This window comes from Dermacentor variabilis, chromosome 6 (genome assembly GCF_050947875.1).
Source record: "Dermacentor variabilis isolate Ectoservices chromosome 6, ASM5094787v1, whole genome shotgun sequence".
Lineage (NCBI taxonomy): Eukaryota > Metazoa > Arthropoda > Arachnida > Ixodida > Ixodidae > Dermacentor > Dermacentor variabilis.
Genome location: NC_134573.1, coordinates 29,109,640 through 29,128,297, shown reverse-complemented (window position 1 = coordinate 29,128,297; position 18,658 = coordinate 29,109,640). Strand labels below are relative to the sequence as shown.

The following is an 18,658-nucleotide window of genomic DNA, read 5'->3' as shown; positions in this document are numbered from 1 at the left end:
TTTGCGTGTAAATGAACTTACACTTTGCAACTTTTTGTTGCGTTGCCTAGCAACAAGCTAGCGGCACGCCAGACGCGCGTGCATACGTCATGCGCCAGACAAGCCGCAGGAGTGAGCGAGGCCGGCCGTACGTGCGAAGCTCGCGTGCTCGGCGACCCGTCTGTTTTGGATATAGCCCATGTTTTTGGGCTCCCGGCCTTCTCTATGCTTTTCTTGCGTATCGTCTGCATTTCGACACGGCACCACTGCACTACTGGACTACGGTAAGGTGAGAAATTGTGTTTGACAGTGTGCGGCGCATTTTAAGCACATTTAGGCTTAGTTCGAGTGGCGCAGTTAGCGAAAAACAGCTCCGCCGTCCTGGCGCAGTTAATTTGAGTTATTGCCTCGTCCTGGGAGATGTTTGCGACGCTTTCTATGAGCCCCAACATTACTGTAACTTATTTCGGTAGGTTTTGGGCACGCTTGCCGCGCCCGGCTTATTGACGCAGTAAGCGAAAACCGGCTCGGCCGTGTGAGGCATTTGCGCGTGTACATGTACAGGCTCGTCCACGGTGAGCCATGAAACGGCTCACCGTGGCCGCGCTCCGCGGGGCGCCAGTGCGTCCGGCGCGGCGGCGCATCGAAGCGAAGCGGCGCAGGCGCACACGGACCTCGGGGAGGCGCTTCGCGTCGTCTGCTACAGCGCTGGAGCGCGCCGCTCTGGCTTTGCTGTAAAGTACGCTTCGCTAGACCCAGGTGATCGAGCGACCGAGGCGGCGTGGCGGGAAGGCGCACTTCACTTACTGGAGCATTTTCCAGCTAGTTCGGTCTACAGCTTGTGAACAGCCTGCTTAATCAATATACATTAACAGAAACAAGCTCATCACCACATAAATAACTTAGCATGTTTTTATAAGTGATGAGGGTAAAAATACAGTCATTTTTTCGCGCTCTTTATTAGGCTGGGGCGTAGAGGCGACGCTTGATAGTCGTGTCAGAGACGTCACCCAGCCAGAGGCTGTTCTTAATTTCCCGAGCGATAAAGGTCGGGTTTGCAGCAGCCGCCGCAACAATGGTCATGTATTCAGCTTCAGTGGTCACTGTTTGCAGGGCTTTACGGGGAGCATCCGCAATTCCTCCATCCTTCTTGTAAGCCTGGACTGTTTGATTCACAGTTTTCAGTGGCCTTTTTGTCATCTACGATATAACGCGTTGAGAATAGTTTTGTAGGCACAGATCTACAATGCGTCGTCTTTCTTTTTCCGGTACCCGCGACATGGCCAATTTCCGAAAGTGCACCGGGGAAATGAAATCCTGCACTGTTACAGCGTTTTTGTCGCCGAAGTGCTCCGGCAACCGAAAACCGAACAAAATGCAATTCATCATGCAAGTTGATAGAAATGCGTTTAATGGAAACACATCTGGTGTGTTTCGATTTGACGAGTCATCCCAGAATATTTAACTCGTGAGTGGCCAGTCACTCACTTGAGCAGCCGTTGGCTGCACCACATCACCATGTTAAGCTAAAATGGAGTAGCATGACCTAAGCCAAAAAAAGAAGGGGGAGGGGGGGGGCTCGGCGGTAGATCCGGCTGACGCCCATGGTCAGTTAAAAAGTAGACTGGCCCGAACATAGCAATCTGGCTTGGGCCGGGCTTGGCTTTTACAAATGTCGAGCCCGTTGGCCGACCACCGGCATGCTGTCGGCAGACGACACCGGGCCACCCTCATGACCGCCGGTTTAATTATCGTGGCCACGTTCGTCCAACACACGGACCGGCCACTTCCCCACGACGGCAACAGCATCGCTTGTTTAAGGCAAGGGTTCCTGTGCCGTATTCATATTTGGGTTTTACCCACTCAGCCTCGCCACCCCCCTAACCCCTAAAGAAAGAGAAATCAATTCCTCCTTTTCTCCAAATTTATCCGATGCCCCCCTAATGGAGTAACGCAGAGGCCATGTGCCGCTTCAGGACGCATACCGCACAATTATATGCTAGTGAGAATATACATATGACCTATTCCGAGGAAGTGCTGAAATGAAATACAAGCGAGTAACGACTTAATTACCCGGCAAGACGTAATTTAAGCTAGAAAACAGACATGTAGGTTATAGATTTTCCACTTCAATTACGCGGTCGGGCAAGGCCTGACTGTCCCAACGTGGGAGCGGCCCGCAGCGCGCTGAGTCGCGTACCTCAGGACCTTATTAAAGTTTTGCATCCATTCATCCATCCATTCAATTACCTATTCAAAACGGACAGAAAGGGCATTCGCATGCGGCGTGCATCGACTCCAAGGAGAAAAAAACAAACAACCAAATAAACGACGGCGCCACATGTTTCACTCCACCTAATCAATGTAATCAAATAACTGACCGACGATTCCTATAAATAAGAATTCGACTTCTCACGTCAGGTAGCCGTCAAAGGACCGGCACCGCTTCGGCGATTTTAACCAATCAGTGAGAACAAAAATATGATGTAGAAATATGAAAAGGGGGAGTAAAACTGCCGCCAAATCAGTTGCTATGCAGGGGAGAGCCCTTTCCAACATTGCGTAAAGCGCTTCATGCACCCCTACCAGCGACATGAACGCGTCAATAAGAAAGTCGCGAAGTAGCGGATGTCACTTCTTAGTTGCTGTCGAAGTAATATTATTGCCCTCCTTAATGGTAAAATCGATGGCGAACATGATGATGCATGATTGAACAATCGATCTCTAACATTCTGTGGAATTTATTGCGGGTTTCGGTCGCTTTTTTAGGTCAATTAAGCAAATTCGTTCTAGCATCAAGACATGCGCGAAATGGCGCGCTAGGCTCATCACATGAAGACTCCAACGAAGAAGAGCGCGCCTAACAGGTTTTTCGGTATGCACTACACCAAGTGCTGTGAGAGTAAAATAAGATGGCACCAGCCTAATAAAGCGCGCGAAGAAATGACTGTATTTTTACCCTCATCACTTATTAAAAACATGCTAAGTGATTTATGTGGTGATAAGCTTGTTTCTGTTAATGTATATTGATTAAGCAGGCTGTTCACAAGCTGCAGACTGAACCAGCTGGAAAATGCTCCAGTAAGTGAAGTGCGCCTTCCCGCCACGCCGCCTCGGTCGCTCAGTCACCTGGGTCTAGCCAGAGTCCTTCCATGTTTTTTCTGGTCACGAAACTGCCGCCTCAGTTTCATATAGCGCCAGCGCCCGCCGCTAGAGGCGCAACCGTGCATGAGAGGGCATGCGAACGCCGCTACCGCTGTGGTTGTGTGTGGGGCAGCCTCGGTATTCTAGCTTTCTCAACTTCCTCAACGATCGCTTTAGTTTCACGTAACTATTTTTAACATTGAATATAATTAAATTACTGCCTGAGCGTGTCTTCTGCGATGATATGAGCGCACGGGCCGAAAAAAAAAAAAAAGCCGCTCATAACATGGAGCTTGCGGCGGTCTCAGACGAAAAAGAAGAAAGATCTGGAATTTTAAGAGCCAGGACCGCGATACGATTATGAGGCACGCCGTAGTGGGGGACTCGGGATTAGTTTTGACCACCTGGGATCCTTTAAAATGCACCTAAATTTAAATAAACGGGTGTTTTGCATTTCGCCCCCGTCGAAGTGCGTCCGCTGTACACGGCCGGGCGGTCCCGGTCCGGATTTCTTCGTCATCGCCGTTCGCCTCAACGCTTCGGTGGGTTCCGCTTTTTAATATTTGCCTTAAGTTAAACACCGCGCATTCGCAGCAAAATGCCAGTGGTCCCACTTATCACCAGAGGAGTAAGCGCCAATTCTCCGTTGCGCATAGCGCCAGATTGTTCGCCGAGCACAGCTGGTCAGTTTCTGTTAAACTGTGGCATAGAAGGACTCTGTGGGCAGTATCTTATAACGAGATCAAAAGAATGAAATTGCTATTGCAAAGGGCTGCTACCGTAGAATACTTAATGACAAAGAAAAGGGAACTGAGCTGCTCCATGCGCTTAAGATTTCTTGCAAAGCGATGTCATTTCTGAATAAGATTTAGGTAGAATTAATGCAAGACGAACTTCGCTACTAAATGTCTTCCTAGACAATCACATGTAAGAAGACAGGACAGACAGACAGACCTGTCCTGTCTTCTTACATGTGATTGTCTAGAAAGCGCAACCAATGTTTCCTATTACAATGAACCAACTTGCCCAACAACGCATCCTGCTAAATGCCTTCGGTGTGGCTTTTAACAACGGATTAAGGCGAACCTGAAGTGTTAGGACCTGCACAGTTGAAACTAGCTGTAATTAGGCAATTGCCTTAGCAAGCAGTCGTTTAGAAGCGTCAGTAAGCCCAGCACTTCACTGCTCGTGGTTTCGACGCAGAAACGACGGGACTAGGTATTTTGGTTCTTAATTCGCAACTATTTACAATATGTTAAAATGTTGCAATCACCGGTCCTGATATTCTTATCATGGTCGAAAAATGAAAAAAAGAACTTTATAATTCGATTAAGAAAATAAATAAAACGTGTTGGTGCAAAAACAAAATACAAGCACGATCATTTATTTATCATGTAAAATAAGCGGAGCGAAATACAGATAGCACGGAGGCGTCCGGTCACAAATGGTCCACCATTCACAATGCAAGAAGTTTGTTAAAAGCATGACACTGATATAATACGCATAAAGAAATAAGATCAAACGTGAGAGGTATGCATTGGGAGGCAGGAAACAAACACCAGCAAACGAATGGCAATAAGTACAGAATGCATAGTCGATTGTTTCTATAAACAAGAAAGTGTAAAGCATAAGCATTTCATAACACACGGCTAAAGAACTCTCAAACGAACACAAGTAGCCACATCACAAATACAGCAATTTTTTTTAAATGGCTTGTTAGAGATACCACCTTTCTACTTCTTCAGCTGTTACTTAAACATGCAGACAAAACTTGCTCAGCAAATCACAATACAAATGTAGCTAACAGTGTGCTAATAACCTTCTTACTCATAGCAGCTTATAGACTTAAAAGTACGTGCAATTGAATTGTAGCCCATCATTAGCCAAGACTAAAGGACAATGGAAAATAAAACAATGCATATTATTCTGTTTTAACACTTGCATTTAAAGGAATTCTAATGCTATACCTTTCATAGATGGTCGGGGTAAGGGCGCTATTGCTGTGAACTACTCTATCCTGGTATAACACAAATTGAGGTTGCAACAAAGCATAAAACAAATGTGTTCAGCGTCGGCTTCTCACGCTCCAGGGACACGTCGTCGCCGTTGATGTTGAAATTGTACGCAGTGACGATGTCCGAGGCGTCAAAGTGTTTCGCGCACACACGTGTATACTTCGATTCGAAATTAAAACCGCCACTTTCCTGCCGCGGTATGGCCCGCTTCTATTTCTCGCGCTGCTCCTTGTTATTAGGTAAACAGAACAACGACACCTTTTCGGTCGTGCCCTTGTAGCCGGAACGGCACCCAGGCACGCAACACGTGTTCGGCATCGTTGTCCCACCCCACCACTTCAACCAAACAGCCCAACACTCGAAAAATAGCACAGCACATGCACAGAACGTACCCGAAAAGTCAGCTCGCCTCGCACTGCGCACGCATTTCGGTACGCGAACGATGCCCTCTGTGGCACAGTGGCGCCGCGTCGCGGCACCTTTGGGCAGCATATGAACCTCTCCCATAGCGTGACGGCGGAGTTTCGTGACCAGAAAAACATGGAAGGACTCTGGTCTAGCGAAGCGTACTTTACAGCAAAAGGCTGTTTCACATGCTGCGACTGCAACGACGAAAATCGGTGCTGTCGCACGCGTCGCAATGCGATTTTTAGAGGGCTCATTTCACATGATTGCGATTTCAACAATGCGACTGGTGCGACGCCCAGGGTTGCTTACTGCCAGGTTTCGTGGCACACGCTACATAATTCTTTTATTGTAGTGAATAAAACGTTTACACTATAATATTATTGACTTCTCTTGATTAAAAGCAAATATGTACGTTTACTAATTTAAAAATGTTAGTTAAGATTTGTCTTGGGGTGCGCGACGGCGGTTTCTGTAGTTCAGTGCGACATCGCGCACGTAAACAGCTGTTCGCAGGTGGTTCAGTGCTGTGTGTTGTCTTATCGGTAACACTGAACTTAGTGTCACACATTACTTCCCCCCTTTTCTCCTTCTATGACCGTTTCGTTCTGCCTGCGCTACAACAATCTACAAGATGACCTATCGACAAGTTCATATAGCTGCCCTCACCGTATATGCAGTATACGGAATTCGGCTGCCACGAAGTTGTCGTGTCAGCCCAACAAGATCCTCGCGCTACCCGTGCTCGGCGTCAGCTTCTGGAGAAATGATGCGTGTATATTGCCCGTCATTGCGCATATGTGGTGCCTGCTCCTAGCCATATTCTTACGCCGAACGGAACAAGAAGCACCAACCCGAATGCCCGCGTGTGCCCCTGAACGAAGCCTCAAACGATCTGTGTGATTACGACGTGGAATGAAAATTGTGTCGTGAAATTCAACCTTAGCGCTAGCCTGGTTCGTCCATCGCCGTGCTTGCGCTGCGAATATATATATGGGAGCCCCCTCTAAATACTTCTAAAGGCGCAAAAGCCGACGCATCAAATGTTTCGAGCAGTTACCGTCACTTTTGTAGAAGCCTGTACGTTGTAACATAGCATTCTAAAAGACACGCTTCTCGTCCACATTGTTGTCCCGTGTCTCGCGCTGGTAGTATACTCGGAACTTCTAACGAGAAGACCATATCAATACGCGCTGTTCATAATGCAGGATCGTAGGCCCACGGCAGGCGCACTTGCCGTAGAATTTTTCAGCTTTCTGCTCAGCCTCGCACGCCTCTCACGGTTAGCCTGTTTTGTGGAAATAAATATTATGATATTATTAATGTTATTAGATATTATAGTTTCTTCACTGTAATTTATAGCAATCCTCCAGATTTCTTAAGCTAGTCATGCATTTAACTTGTATTAGATCAACATTGTTACGACATACTTATGAGAGTCATTTCAAGCTAGATTGCTCAGCCAGAGAAAGTACAAATGCAAGCCTCAATGTTTATTCCAATTTGGTATTCCTAAACAGATTATATTGGCAGAATTTTATGCCTGCTTGCATTTCCTGCAATTCAATGTTCAGAGCTGGAAAAACTGATTCCTTTTCTTGCTGTAGAAAGGCTGCTTCAATGTCCATAGCAAGCTATAATTGTTCGTTTCGAAAGTGTTAAGCAATGACTATATGTCTAAGCTTATCAATGCGTTTTTGTTCCACGAACAAAATGAATGAATGACGTGCTTATGTACTCAATTTATATACCTCGCAGGTTACAAGGTTGGAGTATTATGCAAAGGGGAATAAAAAAGTTGTTACAAAAGGAAGAAGGGCACAACATTAAGAAAAAAACCAGCAAAAAAAGCAGTACCAATACATTGCATCAACTAGCCCGTGTTTTACTGGCACAACATTATACAATACTTAACAAACAATAACAGAAAAAGTTACTGTCCATGCACCCTGTACAGATGGTAAACCAGCGAAGCTGAAATGTACAGCCCCGGTGTTTATTACTGGGTTAATTCCAATGGTTTATTCAAGTCTTTCTATATTATTGGTTATGTCTGTGTTTCTTAATGAGGTTATGCACATGTTTGGCTTGGGTTTATCACATTGTTTATTTGGAATGCCACACATTGCACTTTGCAAGATCACCATCATGTAAAGTGAAATGAGTGGTTCATTGTGTTAATGCAGCAGGTCCATCAAAGTCTTTCTGAATTATGTTACACACTTGTATTTTGTAATGCGTTAATCATAATGTTTACGACTCAGTTATGCACTGTAGTTACGAAGTGACACACCGGGGCTGCACATTTCATTTAATTAAATACAGGGACACATTTTCAAACCTATTGGCAAGTCTGAGAGAGACTGCTGCGCGCGCGCACTGCTGCTAGAGAGAAACGACGTCACTATCGGTCTAGCCACTGGCCCACCACACCTTTGCTGTGAGATAATAATGACATCATGATCTTGTCTTAACCGCATCCCCCTCTGTGTCCCTTCCCTGCAATAATACACAGATAAATGTATGTTTGAAATGCATAAGCATTTCTATGTCTACCCAACAAGAAATGTCTCCGTCCATCATGCAAGACAAATGCAATGGCTCACACCCCCTTAAACAATGGCTCATACCCCTACACTAGTGTTTTTGGGATCGGACCATGAGTGTTTCGCCTAGGCATATACAGCTTCACTGTAAAAAGAAGGAACACCTTTCTGCTAGAGACCAAGACAATCATGAGGTGTATTAACAAATGAAAGTTTATTGAACATGCCGAGTAAATGCTGTTTGACAAGCAATAAATCGAATTTACACAAAAAGCAGAAGCAAGATCTGATGTGTGTCCATACAGATCCCAACAGGAAACGCATCCATCTCTGAAAGTGTAACAGCGGCCATGCTGACACAAGATTCTCCCAGTGTATTTGCAACTACAGTATCCATAATTTCTCTAGGCAGCCGATCTCCACAGAGTGCTAGCTTCTTCCTCTACAACGCACTCTCCACATCTGAGCGTGCATTGTAGAGGAAGAAGCTAGCATTCTGTGCAGATCGGCTGCCTAGAGAAATTACGGAAGCTGTAGATCTAAAAATGCTGGGAGAATCTTGTCAGCACAGCCTCCGTTAGAAATGGATGCATTTCCTGTCAGGAAACGCACATGAATTTTTGCTTCTCCTTTTTGTGTATGTTCAGTTTATTGCTTGTCAGCGAGCATTTACTCAGTGTGTACATTAAACTTTTGATTGTTAGATCATCTCGGTTTTCTTGTTTGTCCTATGTGTTCTCTGGTGCCATTTGCAACCAGGCTATTCGTTTTTTTTTAGACTGCAACAAGTCACTTTGATGGCCCTGATGATACCTTATAAAATCCTTTATTTGGCCAATGTAGCAAGAATGTATAGTGTGAAGCAGTAAGAACACGGTACGCTAACTCCTAGTTGAAAGGTTTATTGTGAAAATGCAGTGATCTATAAAGGTTACCAGAAAGTAGTACAGCAATAAAACCTGATAAAGACTAGTGGTTGATGAAACCAAACATAAAAGCGGGAAAGGCAGAAAATACATATAGATATACAAGTCCAGGGAAAAAAAAACATTGTGATCACCAAGTGTGCATGTGGCTGCATTCCAGGAAACTCATTTTTTTTCCAATGGCATGGAACTGGAAGAATGTGCTTGCATAAGCAAGCTGTCAGTCTGTCTACTGGAATAACAGTGTTTCTTGAAAGGTGCTGGCATGCAGGATTGGCAATTGTAATGCTTCTTTTCCTGCACTTGGAATTTTTCTGTATTTTCTTTCTGTAGCATTTTTATTTATGTTTGGCTGCATCAAGCACCAATTTTTATCTATCCTTCAAAGATGTCTTTCTTTTTCTGGGGAAAACACAGCGAAGGCGGAAGATGGAAATTCAAGACGATGAGCAACACAAGAACAAGGTGAAAGTAGGAGCCAACATTTCCACACGTGGACCTTGAAGAAGACAAGTCCACTTGTCGAAACGTTGGCTCCTGCTTTCACCTTGTTCTCGTTTTGCTCATTGTCCTTTTTTTTCTGGTAATTTATATAACTCGCCACATTTTTACAAATGAACCTCAGTTGAAAGTTCGTCCTCATCCATATCTAGTGTCATCCTGTTGATACTGCTTCATGCTATGCACTCTTGCAACATGTGTGTGTGTGTGTGTGTGTGTGTGCACACGCGTGGATTTGGATGTGAGATTGGGCCCTTGGGCAGAGGTATCATTCTTCTCCTGTGCAGCCTTATGAATTCATTAACTATAGTGCAACAGAAATGCAATGGACAGGAACGAAGTGAACACACAGAGCACTTCGTTCTTGTCTGTTGTGTATCTGTTGCACTTTAGTTAATAATGAATACACACAAACTCATCTAGTTTTCAGTTATGTCGGGCTTATAAGCCTGCTTGTGTCCTGAAATATCTGCATGGCTATGTATCCTGTAATTTAATTTCCGGCCATGTGCTTACAAGCCGCGTGTCAGTCTCCTGATTTTCCTGACAATCTTGTGTGATGTGCAGGCCCAGACAGTTTCTGGTGAATCCATGCAGGGTGTTGTGCAGGGTGTAATCTGCACTACAAGTGCTGCTTTGATTGCTTTCAGTTCAGCTTTTCTAGGTGTAGGATGACCTGGAATGGTACTCACTTATATGGGGTTTAGTTTTATGTAGTGTCATACTACTGTTACACTGCTATTGCCAGATCAGTGTACTACATGTGCCTTATGTTTGCTTGCATCTTCATGATTAGCAACCTCCTCTGTGTGTTTGGCAGTTGCATATAGTCTCCTGGCCTAATTGTTTGCCCCCATATTCCACGGTATGGGCCTGTTGTGTTTCAAGTTCAGGTACTCCCGAGGTTGTGTTTCTGAAGGGAGGGGTAGTAGTCTTTGCATCTCATATGCTAGCTGGCATAGTATCTTGGGACGAGGTTCTGAGCTCTTGAGACAAAGAATTTGTGCTGCAGGCTGCAACTCTACTCTGTCTAGGTACTTGTTCGTTAGCTCTTTCTCATAGAGGTCTTCAAGCATGGTACAGTTGGAAAGACCTGTTATTACTACCCGATGCCTGTATTCGATGAGTTGTCTTTTTTTGTGTGCTGCTGGTAATTCACACCGTACCATACCTTGGACACAAGCACAGCATCTGCGATTTTCTATAGTATCCACTCGTCCACCCCCATTATTTCGAGATTATTCTTTTCATCAGGTGTGGAAGTTGCGTCCAGGCATTGCATAATTGTTTCACCCACGTGCTGGCTCTGCCGTCATGGGCTTACACTAGCTGAGGATTTGTGGATGTTGACTTGCGGGCATATTTGTCTAGCTATGTGGATCACAATGTGCAATCTGGGGTAGTTCTTGATTCTAGTCTATTTTTTTCCGACGTAGATATGAGCTGACTTATCAGAAAGCGAGAGGCCAGGCTGGCCAAGAAAGTCTGTAGTGTTGTCGAGGGCTTGTTGCATCATTCTTGATTTCTGTATAACATAGCTTTCCCATAGACTGTAATACACCATAGGCTGTAGTGTTTCTTGTAGTATGCCCGTGTTGTTGGTGTGTGTGGGCCAAATGTACCTCCAACTCTCACCTGGAATTTTCTGTCTTTCAGAAAGTTACTGTTTAAGTGCTCTACCAGAAAAGTTTTTGCTCATCGTTCCTCTTATTAGAGCAGCATGAGGTACTGCTGTTAAAAGTCTCTTCACTCTCTTCATTCTTTCATAAGCAGTATTACACAATGTCCTGCAATAAAGTTTCTGCTGCTTATGGCCCACTCATATCTGCCAGAAGGGACAACTCTTGAAAAAGGTTTTCTTTGTGCTATGTGTGCGACATAGTATGAGCATTCATGCCTTTTATACATCTGTAGAACCAGCTTCCTGACAGAGTACTTGTTATACCTGATCATGCTTATTTGTGCAGTGCTGTTGAACAATACATATTGATGCAATGAATATTTACACACTCGAATTATCACGAAAGATGGTTGTTTTACAATTCTGCCCTTTGCCTTCTATTGGTGTTAGATTTTGCATAAGCATGCCCCCCTATGCAATAGTATTTTGAAGTGTAAGAGTTCAATAAAAGGTGATGGACTAAATCTAAGTGCAAGAGCTTTTTTTCTCACCTATGACTCCCATCGAAATGCGACTTCCATGGCTGGCAAATCAACCCCTCGCCTTGTGTTAGCAGCAGAATGCTATAGCCACAGTGGCAGGTGAACAAATTGAAGAATATTTCTGTCTATATTTTTTTTTCTTGCCTGTATGTAAGTAAAGTTTGGAATAAATTTGTCATTGCAAAAAAGCCCAGTTTGTGGTCTTTTATTGAATAAACCACATATTGTGTATAGTTGAAATGCAGAAATTTGTTCTAAAATCCTCGGGTGATATATGTTCTTGCAAGTAGCATGGTATTTCATTACTTGTAAAGATAATAATCGCAGCGGATATCGTTATATGGATTTACACACTAATATATGTGATCACAAACTTATTAGAAACTTACTAGAAACATGTAAGGCATGAATGTTTCTGCACACTTGATCCGCTGTGAACGTGCAAGAACTGCTTGCACTGGCTGACTTCACTGCACAGTTTTGATTTACTTTTCTTCAGCGTGTCGTTTTACACTGTTTTATCCCCACAAGAACAGGCCGTTTGCCTGCTTTTCGCATTGTTGCACGAGTTCTACATAAATGTGCAGGAGGGTACGTTGTCACTTTGCCACTATAGCAAGCAATTTACTTAATCTACTAGCTCTTGAGTTAATTACCTTTCAAAGCAAGTGTTAATACAGATGCAGTAAGGATACAAAGTCCGCAACATAGCCAATGTTTATTGGTTTCTGTGCAAGAAAAAAAAATTCTCCAGAGAAGAGGTGCAACTTAACGTGCATGTAATATTTTATTCAAGCCACGGATTTAATGCTATCGTAGCAAATTCATTACGATAGCCTAAACTTTTGCTCTGTCAAATTTAATAAGAGGCAAGATAAGCTTTCAAGATGCATAGGGAAATTCATGCTTGAAAACCGACAAGAAAATGCAACTGAACGGTACCGCGTTCAGCGCAACGTTGAAACTTCGGGTACTTTGCTGTCTTGTCATTTGCCCTTGCCGAGGTTGAAATAATTCAAGCTGCTCCGTAAGCGCGATTTTTGCATGCTACTCAACAAAAGAAAATTGTGACGACCTCGTCGTCTGCTGGGGATCGAACACCTCCTAGCACTGACAACTCGCAAAGGCGCACGAAGCAAACGTGAAAATGCACTTCATTTGCTGTGTAGCGTGTCAACAAACGCATAGTAATCGGAGAATGCAATCTGTACAAGTTTTTTATTCTCCCTTCGCGTACGTACCGAATTCGACGATCCACGTCTCCGCGATTGCACTTTTCGTGCGAGACGCCATTTTCCAAAACAAACCGGCGAAATAGCTCCGTTGACAGCTCTCCGCGCAATTTCGACGGAAAATCGCAGCGTTCGGTGCGACGGTGCGACTGTGCGACCAACCGGTTGGTCGCAGCCGAAAATCGGGGGGACGGCACTGCGACTGCGATTTTCATCGCAAACGACGGAAATCGCACTTCCGGTGCGACGAAAATCGCATCATGTTAAACAGGCTAAAGCCAGAGCGGCGCGCTCCAGCGCTGTAGCAGACGACGCGAAGCGCCTCCCCGAAGTCCGTGTGCGCCTGCGCCGCTTCGCTTCGATGCGCCGCCGCTCCGGACGCACTGGCGCCCCGCGGAGCGCGGCCACGGTGAGCCGTGTTCACCCTAAGAGTGGACGAGCCTGTACATACATGCGTGTACTGCGTCGTAGCGCCTAAGACAGACAAGTTTTCGCGCATTCTGTGGCCCCCAACATTATTGTAACTAGCGTCGTTATATTTGGGGTAGTTCAGAAGCACGGTTGCCGCGCCCGGCTTATTGACGCAGTTAGCGAAAAGCAGCTCGGCTGTGTGCCGCAGTTAGTTTCGCGTGTACTGGATCTTACTGGTAGAAGTTCGTGACGCATTCTCTGACCAGAAAAAGTATTGTAATTTATCTGGTAACTTTTTGGGATATCTTAAGGCTTGCTCGCCGCGCCTGGGGTTGTGAAGGTGTTAGCAAAAAAAGCAAGCCGGCCATAGTGAGTTAGTTTTGCGTGTACTGAATTTTAGTGGGACAAGTTTGTGACACATTTTATAGCCCTGCAACAAGATATACCTTATTTCGGTACTCACGCTTCTCGAAAACGCGACGAGCGATTGCCGAGAGTGATAACACGGGAGTGTTGCATGCGCCGGCAGGACGCGTAAAAGATAACACGGAGGAGCTCAAGAACATGACATTTACGTATTATGAGCGACTGAAAACAGGCTTTGCACCCACGAGTCTGACTTGAGTGCCATTAGAAGGCATTCTGCGAGCGTGTAACATGGTCTGGCTGAGCCTGTGTGTGTACTTCGCGTACCATCGTGTCGACTGAGGCCAAGTTGTTTTGGAAACGCGCAGTCACCCGTGTATTTGTGCACTTAAAGTGCAGGAAATAATGCCAGGGAAAGGAGGGGTGCTTGAAAATCGGGTGTTCAGATTTTATGGCATTGTTTCGGAGGAGTCTTTGCTGCGAAATGTACGTAAAAGTGAATTTATCTGTAATGCCGCTCATTCACCACTTACGCACGTTTCGCCTCTACACGAAATACTCCTGTTAGGTCAATATGCCAAAATGATACATGCTTGTAATTTACTTTCAGCTGATGGGATCCGGTGGAGCATCGTACGGCAACGACTGCTGCTTACCTGGTGCCACAACTTTCTATGAATGCAGAAGAAGCCCGGAACGAGCATTTATATAGAGCAAAATAAACATTTCATCATTTCAGAAGACGTCTGTCGTTTTCTTTATGAAATTGCAGCTGACAGATTCGGTGCAGTCTTGTAAAGGTCAATCGCAATCATTTCTACGTAATAATGAAACGATTCCGCGCCAAGGCCACGCGAGGTTCAGCAGAAGCGAAAAAAAAAAAAAAATGCCGCGCCGAGCAGCGGAGCCGGCGCGGCGTGTACCAACTGGTGTTCAAAACGCGCGCGCCCAAAACCGAAACCGGAAGGAGTCAACAACATCCGCTTGGTGTGCTACAGTCAATTCGGCCGCTGGGCTCTGAGAGTGTCCGCTCTTGTTGAAATTTCTTTCTCTATGGTTTGATCATCATCGGCTCGTATAGATGACCTTCTTTCCGAACGTAACATCTTATCACCCTGCCGACGCGTATTTCGAATGGGGCTGTCACTTCTAGTTGAGCGCCGCTGACACTCGCGATTTTTATGCGCTGAGGTAGGGAGCGAGGTAGATAGCGCGTTCGGTAAGCGCGTCGTGTCAAAACGCGAGCGACGCGCAATCAGCTCGGCTGCTGAGCGACAAAGCTCCACTCAATCGGCCACGTAAGCGATCGACCTTCGTGCCGCTGCCGGCATTGGGCGCACGCGGGCTAGCGTTCCCGTCAAGAGATTGCATGAAAATTGCCACCTGCATTCCGGTGTGAGCGGAGCGCGCTGTAGCCGCGTTCAGCTGACGCTCTCTTATAACCCAACTTGTGACGTGTGCATCAACTTTGATCCGTACTTGACCTCGGTGGGAAAGTCGACGTTTTGTTCACGGACTGTAGCAAGCGCTCAGTAAGATTTGGAAACGTCATTTTGAAATGTCATTTAGCGCTCCTCCAAATAAGTTTCAAAATGTAGAAATAGTTCCTTTCCCATTTGATGTACTGAATTTCTTCCTCCGACGTCCCTGAAGTGGGCAACGCAGCAGCGAAATGGGCAACATACACAGGAACCCCTTTTTGTACATATTCCAGGTTGCGGCTCTGCTGGCAAAGTGCGAGCTCTTCTTGTTGGGCTGCCGCACTGCAACTGCCTCGTGGAATCGCGATATAGCACGGCTTCACATCCAGTTATCGGATCCCGGTGACATGTGCCACGTCAAGAAGATATCGAGCCCTGACATCACAGTGTACTCACGGGATCAGCCATGGATGACGTCGACTCACGTGACCCTGCAGGAGGTCTTAAAATTGAAGCCTGCACAGTGCTACTCCAGTGGGCAACGCAGCAGCGAAATGGGCAGCATGATCAGGAACCCCTTTTTATACGTATTCCAGGCCAGTAGATATTTGCTGACGGCCTGCTATCGTAGCACTAATAGGTTTTTTACTGATGCTGCCTTTCCCACTGTGTCTTGAATGCCTTCTTGCTCGACTTAAAAATCATTGTAAATCTTTTGCAATGTGGCGACATTGAGGCCAACCGTGGCCCTACCGAGAAGGAAATGATGGAACTTCTTGCCGGTCAAAATTAATTGAAAACAGTTATACAAGATGTACAGGCGTCTCAGAAAGAGATTGGCAAGGAAGTCAGTTCATTAACTGATGGTGTTGAGGGTTTAGAGCGCCAACTGAGTAACCTAAGCGTAATTACTATGCGGGTCCAGGATATGGAGACTGCGATGTCTACGGTTAGAGCATATCTAGCCTCCATTGTTGAAAAACTAGATGACCTCGAAAATCGTAGTCGAAGAAACAACATGGTTATTTACGATCTTGACAAACCAAGCAATCAATCTTCTCAGGATCTTGAAGAGAGAGTAAAAGATTTGTTTCACAGCAAACTGGGTATTTCTGTGGCGAATATAGAAAAATGCCATAGAATTGGAAACAAATGTTAGCCATGCACGACCGGCCATGCTTTGGTTGCTCGTTTATTGTGAAAATGTGTCAATTTTTCAGGCTGCATTCAAATTGAAGGGTACAGCTGCTTCAGTATCGCAAGATTTCTCACGTAGAGTTCGAGAAATTCGAAAGAAGCTTTGGAACAGTTCTACTCTAGAAAGAAAGAATGGCTCGAAAGTCAAACTTGTGCACAATAAACTGAGCGTAGACGGCGTAATCTTTGGCTGGGATGAAAAGAAAGGTGCACGTGTCCAACAAAAGAAAAATCAAAATTGACGTTTTGCACAAAAGCCTCAGGAGCTTAATATACTTAACGTGAACTGCCGGAGTGTTGTGAACAAATTCACAGAACTTGAGGGAATATTGGTGACCCATAACGCTGAAATAATTATTCTCACGGAAACATGGTTAAACGATCCTATATAAGATAACTAATTTGTTCTTCGTGGGTACAATGTGCACAGGAAAGATCGAGGGAGCAAAGGTGGGGAGTTGCTTTGCTGTTCAAGGAGCGTTTAAAAATTTTTAGAATGCCAGTAATCGTAGATCACCCCCAAAAACCCTTTACAAGCGTACCAGTTAATACCAAACATTCCGAGACAGCAGAAGAGGTAGCCATTGTACTAGCATTGGTCTCCACGAATGCTTAGTACATCATTAGCGATTCTCAAGCGGCCATTAGAAATTATGCAAAAGGTAGGATCTCTACTGAGGCATGGCACATCATCAGAGTCAATGAAGCAAAATTCTCTAACGCAGACAAGAACGGCAGGCAATTGCTCTGGTCCCCAGCCCATATACGACTCCAGGCATTCCCGCAATCAACCTCAACGAGGTAGCACACTACGAAGCTCGAGGTCTTACACGCCCAGCTGAGCAAAAAGTGACTTCCATCGTTCAAGAGAACGCGGAGGAGAAGATCTCTAGAGAAGAAAATATATTAACAAGATTTAGGATATTACCAAATTCTATCAAAATCGGAGGCGAGTATTACCGCCGCCTCGCACTAGACTAAACAGAGCTGAGTCGGTTACTTGAAGGCGATTACAAACAGAAACAGAACCCTCCTCCCCCCCCCCCCCCCAGTCCCGTGCAACTAAAAAATTTCCTACCCGATATATACGAGAGCGATATGTACAAGCTATGCAAGTCTGTTAGAGCCACACTTGAACACATGTTATGGGGATGTGAAATATACCAAGATAAAGCGGCAGTCTCCCCGGAAAATCTATGGGCATGGTGGTCAGCCGTGCTGCTCAGCTCAGAACTCCAATACCAACTTCGGGCCGACCAGCAAGCTAAAGAGGCCGCACGGGAGCAGCTGCTCCCAGTGGCCATTTAGGTGGCCCAAGGCGCGGGCCCCCAAATCGCCGGATTCCAAATAATGTTATCACACACACACAGATATATATATATATATATATATATATATATATATATATATATATCGAACATTGAGGGCATATTCGGTAAAGCTTATCCCGGCGCAATTAGATATGTATTGGGAGCACTTTACCGACCACCAAATTCCTCTCCTGATTTCTCTGCTCATTTGCAAGGTTACCCGATTACTCATTTGAAGCCTGGCGGTCGATTAATTCTGGGCGGAGACTTCAATATGCCAAACGTGGATTGGTCAACCTTCACATTAAACGTTTCTAATGACAAGGTACGAGAAGGCTTGGTTGATGATTTTTTCTTTTGATCTGCGGCAAGTAGTTGACAGCTTCACTAGAATACAAAGCAACGGCTGCTCCATCCTTGATCTGTTTTTCTTAAAGGATCTGTTACGGGGCATGCAAAATGCGAAGTACTGCCTGGAATTTCCGATCACTCTCCTGTGTTGTTGACCCTTTCGGGCGTCTCTGTGAGCAAGTCCCACCGCAGGGGCGTCTGCGTAAGCAGGTGTTTGGTGTGTCGCGACACCACGTACCTGAGCACACGATGGTTGGATCCTCCCGCGTGTAGCCGTGCGCGGATTAGCCGTGTCTGGGGAAAGTGGGATCCTGGGGGTTGAGCAGATGCTGGGTGTTTGGACCTTCAAGGCCCCTCGGCGGAGGCAACACACCTCTTCGACCTCTGCTTCACATAGATGGCACCTCCAGACTGACTCACCTGGAGGAAATCGGCAATAGCCTTTTCCTGTCCCTCTATTCAATCTTTTGCTTTCCCCCTCGCTGTCTCTTTCCTGTCTTCTTATCACTTCTTACTTCCGAATTTCTAGGCGGCAAGAGTTAACCTGGTGTATGTATCCAACCTTGGGTATTTTATAGGTTATAGTAGCTACGTAAAGCTGGCGTATGCGTTTCCTCCCGGACTTGTGGCGTCCCCTTGTTGGGCTCGGTGGTGGGTGGCTGGCGTAGCTACCGAAATTAAATGAATTCTG

At 45.5% G+C, this 18,658-nt stretch overlaps 1 long non-coding RNA gene across 1 annotated transcript; it reads left to right on the top strand.

The window, feature by feature from the left end:
- Positions 1 to 14,429, top strand: LOC142584706 (uncharacterized). Its single transcript, XR_012828890.1, has 2 exons — positions 1 to 263; positions 14,299 to 14,429. It is a non-coding gene; the product is annotated as an uncharacterized LOC142584706 (long non-coding RNA).
- Positions 14,430 to 18,658: the final 4,229 nt, after the last annotated feature.